Here is a 9,984-nt window from a genome sequence, read left to right as displayed (position 1 = left end):
TTGAGGCTTCAAGGGAACACCAATTTGGTATTGGAGGGAAGCGTGGAGGGTAAAAATCGTAGAGGGAGACCAAGAGATAAATACACTAAGCAGATTCAGAAGGATGTATGTTGCTGTAGTTACTCAGAGTTGAAGAGGCTTGAACAGGATAGAGTAGCATCGAGAGCTGAATTAAACCGCCCTGGACTGAAGACCACAACAACAACAGGGTTCATTTATAAAAAATTCATTTTGTGGGATTTGGATTTCTCTTACTCATCATTTTCTGCTGTTTGGGAAGATGCACGCCTTGTAAGAAGTAACTACATCGATAGCTTTTTTTTTCATTCCGATCGTGCAAGGAATACCATCATGAAACACCCATCACAGGTAATAACTCCGTCTTCAGGCCACGAGTGGCCTACCGGGACCATCCGACCGCCGTGTCATCCTCAATGGAGGATGCGGATAGGAGGGGCGTGGGATCAGCGCACCGCTCTCCCGGTCGTTATTATGGCATTCTTGACTGAAGCCGCTGCTATTCGGTCGAGTAGCTCCTCAATTGACATCACGAGGCTGAGCGCACCACGAAAATGGCAACAGCGCATGGCGGCCTGGATGGTCACCCATCCAAGTGCCAACTACGCCCGACAGCGCTTAACTTCGGAGATCTCACGGGAACCAGTGTATCCACTGCAGCAAGGCCGTTGCCACAGGTAATTACACAGTTAAAAATCATTTGATAGCGAAACACGTACCATCCGCCATCCCCTTTCCACTGGATTGCACAGAACGCCACCGCACGTACTGTCAGGAGTCAGGTTGCACCGGCGAGAGGCTGAGAAGTGGCTGCCACACACAAGTGTTCACTCTCATCCCGGGACTGACAGACCGGATGTTTCACTAATATCCCGAAACAAAAGCATCCGTGAAATTCCTGTCGAAACATGTGCTCTTTCTCATCATATTCCTGACGGGCCTGCATGCGCTGTCGTTCGACATCACGAACAAAGCAGTAAACGCATGTGGAATACCAGTGCATGTGTGAACTCTGTCCTTCCAAGGCAAATGCCTGTTTGAGAAGCGATTCTGCCATGGACTCTAAATTGCCCCAGCCCTCCTGAAGCACTTTCTTGTGTTTTACTTCATGAACTGCCTCTGGAGTTATTACACTTGGTGTTGTGGAATATCATCACATACATAACTTGAAGATATCACATGAATTAAATGTACCACTGTGCAAAGAGAGAGAGAACTTTGCAGATGACACAAGAATTGAAACAAGTCCGAGGAATTCCTCCACAGCCACACTTGAATACATACCCTAAAAGAAAAAATCGTGACACACTTGTGAGACCGTCCCTGAGATACTTCATGCGCCTTTGCGGGAAATACTCACGTCTTTGAGCATGAGCTGCCTCAGAGTTACGAATTCCAATTGAATGCGTCTGTATGTACACCTTCAAGAAAAAGAACACTGCACAGTAGCTTGTGTCAATTTTGCAATGTATACCGCCACTGACTCAAAAAAACAGTTCACAGAACCTCTCAGTCTTCCTCCACTACTTCGGAATATTTCCGAGCATAAAATAAATAGGGACAGTGTTTAACACCTCAAAATATTTGCAAATATTGCTTCATTCCACCATGGACTCTAAACTGCCCCAGCCGGTGCGCTTTTCTTGACGTACACTTCACGAACTGCTTCAGGAGTTATTAAATCTGAAGCTAAATATCACATCTTGAAGACATCACAAATGGTGCTTCAGAAGACTTACCATGCGAAATATTAATTAAATCGTTAATATGGCGTGTAATCAATTTGCTTCACACAGTTTAAAACTACTCGAAATAAAAGAAAAAGATTGACACTGTACAGTACTTTGCAAGCATAAACAACAGTGTTATGTTTTGACGCGAAATTTCATTAAATAATCCAAATCTATTATTTGACGTCGTGATTGGTGGAACTGGTGATGTAGGACGTGATAGTTCGAATTTCAAATTTCGATGTGAATTTATACCGTCACGGTTATAGAGTTCCTGACCACTACAGTTTGCTAAGAGTGTTTTCTTTTCTAAAGCGCTATAGAAGTCCTAAGTTGACTGGTTCTCTCAGCTACGCCAGGATCAAGAAGGATGGCGGAATTGGCTCTACCGCTTAATAGGACAGTAACAACTGCAAGTACAGCTACGATGTATTGAGAAACATGATACATTCACGGCTAGATGATTGAGATCGTTGGAAACACTGGAGACACACTTACATCACATGAACTCACCTTCGGACGTCCACACGCATTGTGCCGCAGTGCAGCGCCAACAGCGCCAGAAGCAGCACGTGTCAGCCAGAGAGAGGCCCGCCGTGCGTTGACGACCTGAGTGGTAAGAGCATGGAGGTAAGAATTATTCTTACCTCCATGGGTAAGAGTTCGAATGCTACCAAACACTCAGCGCAAACACGCGTCGTATTGAATCTTCTCAAATTTATACGGAGCATACACGCGACACACGCGGTCCCGAGGACGGCTCAACACAAACTGGGTATTAGTTCATTATTTACCTGTCCAGGGGGAGCTCCGAGCCAAATCGTCATCAGCCAGAAGCTCTCTCGGACTCTCTGAACTGGTGTACAAAGGACGGGCAAGCTCCAGCCTGGAACAAAGGCGTCTGCTGAGATGCTGTTTCCGGGCACGACCTGCTTGCTTGCTGCTATACTTTCTGTGACCATCTGGAGACTCAGAAAAATATTGGGAACCAGGCATATATTTATCAGTGTCACTACAATTAAATATTACGATTGCTGCTGCAGTCTGACACCGATTGATGCACTGGAAATGTCTCCTCTTGCCGGCTGTGGTTCTGAAACTAATCTCAATATCTATAGTGCACATCATTTTCCACATAAAAATCTCTCTCATAATCCTTTCGGCTATCAATTTGCTGGATCTATATCTCCCTCACGGTAGGACATACAGGTATTTCCTTTGGACATGCCACAACATAAGCCACAGTAACTTGACACTGCAATGTACACACATTTCATGTAAGCAATGCAGTTATCTTTTATATATGTAAAGCGCCCCAAAAAAAATTTGGTATGCTTGCACTCACACCAGCTACATGTCTCGACTCTCCTCTCAAAGAACAGGTGTCCGGCACTATATGATAATAAATAGCGCACCCGCAGACGAAAGGGTTGGAAAGACATAACCGATGCAGGTTGGTGTACTGTACTCAACGTCACTATCGATAACGCAAGAGGGAAAACGCGAGGATACGCTTGGAGGTGCTGATGAAAGAATGCCTTGTTACAGCCGTATTGCCCATCCTGTGTGTACACTATAGCAGGTCCAGTTGAACCCTTTCATTGCTGTATCATGCAGGTGTTTATGAAATACATCTATCACCCGTTATGTTCTTCACTAAAAGGACGGGAGAGGGGCTGCTACTAGCTACAGGATCGTTACTTTTACTAATACTATAATTAAAACCAGTCGATCGAGTTGGCCAGGTGGACAGGGGTATGTGCTGTACCTCACTTGATTGGCGAGGACGCGACGGCAGAGCTGGAGGAGGAGTGGATGCTGTGAGCAGTCTGGTTGCTGCAGCCCTGACCCGCTAGCCTCAAGATGGAGTCCATGGATGCCAGAGCGGAGCTGCGGCGGCCGCTGCGGGGCGGCAGGAGTGGGAACAGAGGCGGTGGTGCTCTTGCCGGTGAAGCACATCACTCAGGACTTCGTTTAGATGTTACAGTCTTCGCCACCTCAGGTACCCGAGCCACGGCATATGGCGGGAATTGTTCCCCAGACGCAGTCACTGTAGAAAAATGGAACAAAAATTAAGCACAACGTTCTAGACATCGCCTGCTGTCGCTATTGCTGTGCAGAAAGGAAGAACACTCATTATTTGCAAGCAGAGTGAGTACATATTACCCGTTACGCTCTGGCTCCTCGGCGCTCCCTCATCTCCTCAAGACAACGAAGGTCTTCCTCCATCTCCTCCATCCACTGCGGCATTTCGCCCTCAGCTGAATTGGTGAAGGCCCATCGATTCATTTCCTCTATATCACCTGCAACATAGTGAGCTAAAAATATCAAAACATACACACACACAGAAACTATGGGAAACAATACATATATATTTAATTACCTGTACCCAGTACTATGGCTATATATATTCAAGTGATAAGAAATTCTTAGTGAAAAGAGAAGAAGTAACGTTTCATCGGTTTGATCCTTGAAATCATCCACAACAACGCCAGCGACAACATATTACGTAAACGATGAAATTTTATAGAAAGAAACTATGTATACACGACATATACTGAAACAATACGAAATTCTTAGTGAAAAAGTAACATTTATCGATTTTGGTTCCTCTAAATCATTTACAACAACCTCAGACTCGTTGGTCACCTGCTGCAGTTCATGCCACTCCTGCTGCTGGAGCAGCTGCATCCACTGTTGTTGCTGTTGCTGCTGGTGCAGCTGCATCGGCTGTTGTTGCTGGTGCAGCTGCATCGACTGTCGTTGCTGTTGCTGCTGGTACAGCTGAAGCCACTGTAGTTGCTGTTGCAGCTGCATTGACTGTTGTTGCTGTTCCTGCTGGTGCAAATGCATCGACTGTTGTTGCTGTTGCACCTGCAGCCACTGTTGTTGCTGTTCCTGCTGGTGCAAATGCATCGACTGTTGTTGCTGTTGCACCTGCAGCCACTGTTGTTGCTGTTGCTGCTTGTGCAGCTGCATCGACTGTTGTTGCTGTTGCTGCTGCTGCAGCTGCATTGACTGTTGTTGGTGCTGCTGCTGGTGCACCTGCATAGACTGTTGTTGTTGCTGCTGCTGGTGCAGCTGCATCTACTGTTGTTGCTGTTGCTGCTGGTACAGCTGCAGCCACTGTGGTTGCCAATGCTGTTGGTGTTGTCTCTCATCTTCTTCAATTACCTGCTGGATATATGCTGAAACAATAATACATGTATTCAATACGAAATTCTTGGTGAAAAAAAGCTACAGTTATCGATTTTGATCTCTTGAAATCACTTCCAGTATCGCTGGTCACACAAGCATTACAAAGATGGGATATATACTTACAATGCTGCCAATGCTTATGCTGTTACTGCAGCTGATGCAGTTTCATTTCATCCATGCTTTGGTGTTGCGGATATGCGCTGAAGCAATAAAAAAATGTATTCAATACTACAAAGTTCTTAGTGGGAGAGAAAAGTTGCAGTTACCGGTGTGAATCTATACTTACCAGGTAATTCTACATCTTGCTCTACAGGTCTCTGCCGTTTGCCGCCATTGGCACTACCGTCAGAGCTTGATATAGCTGAATGTTTCATTTTTTCACCTATACTGGTAACACACACGCAAAAAAGGAGCAAACAGACGCGCACGAGCGAAAGCAAGACGACCGACCTCACACTACGGTGGTTGATGACAGAATAGGGGGCTGCTGCTACTCACATCTGTTACTTTCCCCTCTTTGGGGAAGTGTGTGTGGGGGAGTTTGTAGCATTTCGGCTTTTACTCCCCTGTGAACGTGTGTGTGTGATTTTTCTACAGGTTTTTGGTGTCTGTGACTTGTGATGTTTGTTGTGAGTGAGTCTAGTACTTGCCTGAGGTAGGCGAAAAGATTGGTGTTATATGGGAAGGAACTGGATTAGGGATTGGGTATTGGGATTTTCTCTTCGACTTAATCGTCGAAGATCGTCATAGGGCGCTTATGCTTATCGCGGGACATGTCATACCGACCTAGTGAATAGGGGGACTGGGGCGGAATGGTCTTTATATGTCCTCTGCACCTTCCTTCCGCCACGTCCCTCAGGGAGCCAATAGGAACGCAGTACTCTACCCCACCAGCAGCTGTTGCTCGTCTGAGCGCACTGGACAAGTCTGTAGTGGTATGCGAGCACTTCCTGTGTCCTGCTAGTTGAGGGATTTTTGCTATTCGATAATACTGAACGTAAGATCAAATCTAGATAAGGCTCTCGCCCAATTCACGATAACTTTATGTACAGATTTCTATGCATCTAGGGTTGGGACAACTTCTGTCTGACAAATCGGAACATTTCTCTCAAATTGATTAAAAATGCACATAATTTGCGAAGGAGAAATCGGGGCAATGCGGACTACGTCTCTTAAGCTTAAAAAAGCGAAAAATTGGAGGATATGCTGCTTCTAGTTGCGAACAGATGCAGCTATACCAAAACAAAAGGAACTTTCAAAGATCACTGTGATATGTTGTGTCGGGCACTAACAATTATCTCAAAAGTACTGTTGATTTTGCTATACTCAAAGTCACGCTTTTTGCGGCTTTGGAAACATTAAACAGTTTGGAGCTTTGCGTGAAAGTATAGTTCACCGATTTCAGAGACATGATGATGTTTGACAGTATGGCAGCAAATTGCTAATTTCGCTGCTGCTACTAATTGCCCCCGTTTGAATGAATTTGAAACATAGTAACTGTCCATTTCTTTAAGTGCTTCCAGAGTGCACGTTTGACTTGTGCTTTACATCAGCTAAATGATCCTTAATACCTACTCTTCCCCCATCCATAGAAAAGTATCATAACACTTACAAACTGCACATTCTGCTTCATGGTCACGCCTCCCTTATTTTATGAAGAACCATTCGTCTGATTATTTTTCTTGGAATGAACACTTCCTCTTTGGCACTTTGAGCTCACTTGGCTGGTTCAAATGGCTCTGAGCACTATGGGACTCAACTGCTGAGGTCATTAGTCCCCTAGAACTTAGAACTAGTTAAACCTAACTAACCTAAGGACATCACAAACATCCATGCCCGAGGCAGGATTCGAACCTGCGACCGTAGCGGTCTTGCGGTTCCAGACTGCAGCGCCTTTAACCGCACGGCCACTTCGGCCGGCTGAGCTCACTTGAAGCAACCAAACACCTTATTAATAAATTAACCGCTCTACGACTCAAAGAAACAGAGAATCACGTTGCTGTAAAGCTTAAACTAAAGTGACATAAGGGACACTGATGGTGGTCCATCAATGTGACATCATGCATTCGAATCATACTGCTTAAAGCGGGGCGCATACTTTGAAATACGTCAGGTGGCAAATAAAATTTATATCACAAAGTAATGGTACAAGTTGTATAGAAAACATGTAGCAATCAAAATTGTCCATGTGGTGATGACTCTTAATCAATTTCATATGAATATCTGAGAGAACGTTACACACATTTCTTGATTTCACCCGCTCAAACACGCTGTAAGCAGTAGCATTCTCTTTTCCCTCCGAATACTTACAAGGGAACCTCCCATCGCACCCCCCTCAGATTTAGTTATAAGTTGGCACAGTGGATAGGCCTTGAAAAACAATCGAGAAAACAGGAAGAAGTTGTGTGGAATTATAAAAAAATAAGCAAAATATACAAACTGTGTAGTCCATGCGGGACATAGGCAACATCATGGCTAATATGAGCTCAGGAGTGCGTTGGTCCCGTGGTTAGCACGAGCAGCTGAGAATCAGCGGTCCTTGGTTCAAGTCTTCCCTCTAGTGAGTAATTTAATTTTTTATTTTCAGACAATTATTATCTGTCCGTCATAACTTTTCTGGGAGTGATTATCACATCCACAAGAAAACCTAAGCCGGGCAAGGTGGAAGAATCTTTTTACCCATTCACCAAGTGTACAAGTTAGGTGGGTCGACAACATATTCCTGTCATGTGACGCACATGCCGTCACCAGTGTCATATAGAATATATCAGACGTATCTTCCTGTGGAGGAATCGGTTGACCTATGACCTTGCGATCAAATGTTTTCGGTTCTCATTGGAGAGGCACGTCCTTTCGTCTACTAATCGCACGGTTTTGCGGTGTGGTCGCAAAACACAGACACTAAACTTATTACAGTGAACAGAGACGTCAATGAACGAACGGACAGATCATAACTTTGCGAAAATAAAGTTAAAGTAAACTTTTCACTCGAGGGAAGACTTGAACCAAGGACCTCTCGTTCCGCAGCTGCTCACGCTGACCACAGGAGCACAGAGTTATTGAGCGTACACTATCCTTGATGTCGCCTATGTTTCGCATGGACTACTCAGTTTGTATATTTTGCTTATTTTTTTCATAGTTCCACTCAACTTCTTCCTGTTTTCTCGATTGATCTGTTTTCAGTTTTTCAAGGCCTATCCACTGTGCCAACTTATAACTAAATCTGAGGGGGGTGCGATAGGGAGGTTCCCTTGTTTGTGCTCAAAGTTAACTGTCATAACAGATTGAGGAAATAAGAGCTCTAGAATATTTTTTCTAATGCTTGGCTGCAGCTCTGTTCTTGAATAAGCACTGTTGTACAGTCACTATCCCATTTTAATAGCGATAACTAAAGCACGACCATACTATGCACAGTACACTCACTACCACTCATCAAATCACTATCAGAATTATGGCATTACTTTATTCAAAGACATCCTGCATACACTTGAAGCTAAATAACTGACTGACTATGGATTCATAGTGATTATTCAGTTACAAAGATCTGGCGAGCTGAAGCAACAAACAGAAGTCTATTGTATGCCTGGAATCAAGTATTTTTGCATTCAAGCCTATAGGAGATTTCTACATAACATGGCATTCTGCACAAATGTTATAGGATCTAAACAGGTCTGTATCATTAAGTCGCTGTTTCTGACACATGTAACAAACAAAATCTTTGTATGACACTATAACAGACTCTTTTGTTTTTTCATAACACACTCAATTTTTCCAGGTGTGACAGCAAATCCGTCTCGCAGTAATCCTCTTCCTGCTCCAAAGAGTTAAACAGTCACAGGCGCCGACTTCATGGTTATATTATGCTTTGTAAAATCATAAAATTATGTTGGAATATTTTATTTTTCTTGTTTGGCGATCGTTACCTTTTAAAATATATTCAATAATGAGTTAAAACAAATAATTATTATGGTAGTAAGCAGGTTAACTGATGAGTGGTGTGAATCATGATAGTGTTATAGTGCTGCTGGCACACTTAGAATTTTCCTGGTGCGCGGACCTTGAGATAAGGTCTGGCACCAGGGGGCCAGTGCTGTGGCCATCGCGACATCAGAAGGACTGGAGCAGAAACGCCTGGAACACTCCACCTCATGTCGCCTTGATGCTTTGAGACATTACTATGCTGCAGCTATATAAAGCCCACGCTGCTGTTGCAGTCATTCAGTGTGGACAGTTTCGTCCAGTGCATACTGCAGATGTGTTTAGTGTTCCAACTGTAGTGTCTAGTGGACTATTTTATATGACTATATTTTATTCATTTACTTTAGTCTCTTAGTGTATTGTGAATTAATTTTGCAATAGATAAATTTGTTACCAAAAAGGCGAGCTTGGAAGTTGATGATACTACAAATCAACCTCCAACAATTATTGTGTTGTCAATTGCTTCGTCATCTTCAGGCAAGAACTGTTAACAGCCAATACCTGGACAATTCGGTAAGGGAAGATTATTTCAGAAGTCTTCGTTGATCAAATATATGTGGCTAGAATATGAAGCATCTACCTAAAAAGTTTTTTGGAAACCTGCAAAGAGGCAGATGCTAAAAATCTGTTACAATTTTCCTCTAAAAAGAAGATGTATTTACTTCTGTAAGGTTTTCTAACTGGAAAAAGGCTTTGAAAAAATTCGATCTTCATGAAAATAGTTTTACGCAATAAGAAGGTGTTCTGAAACTAAATTCTATCACTACCCGAAGTGTGGCCTCCCAACTGAATGGACAGTTAGATAGTGATATGAAGAAAGGCCATTTAGCTCTTGAGACCATTTTTACTACTGTGTAATTTCTATGCCGACAAGGACTAACAATTAGAGGGCACAAAGATATAAACTCAATTTTTTTTCAATTGTTGGTGTGGTGTCACCGCCAGACACCACACTTGCTAGGTGGTAGCCTTTAAATCGGCCGCGGTCCATTAGTATACGTCGGACCCGCGTGTCGCCACTATCAGTGATTGCAGACCGAGCGCCGCCACACGGCAGGTC

Source organism: Schistocerca americana, chromosome 3 (assembly GCF_021461395.2).
Source record: "Schistocerca americana isolate TAMUIC-IGC-003095 chromosome 3, iqSchAmer2.1, whole genome shotgun sequence".
Taxonomy (NCBI): Eukaryota; Metazoa; Arthropoda; class Insecta; order Orthoptera; family Acrididae; genus Schistocerca; species Schistocerca americana.
The sequence above is the reverse complement of the archived record's forward strand: the minus strand, read 5'-3'. Positions refer to the sequence as shown.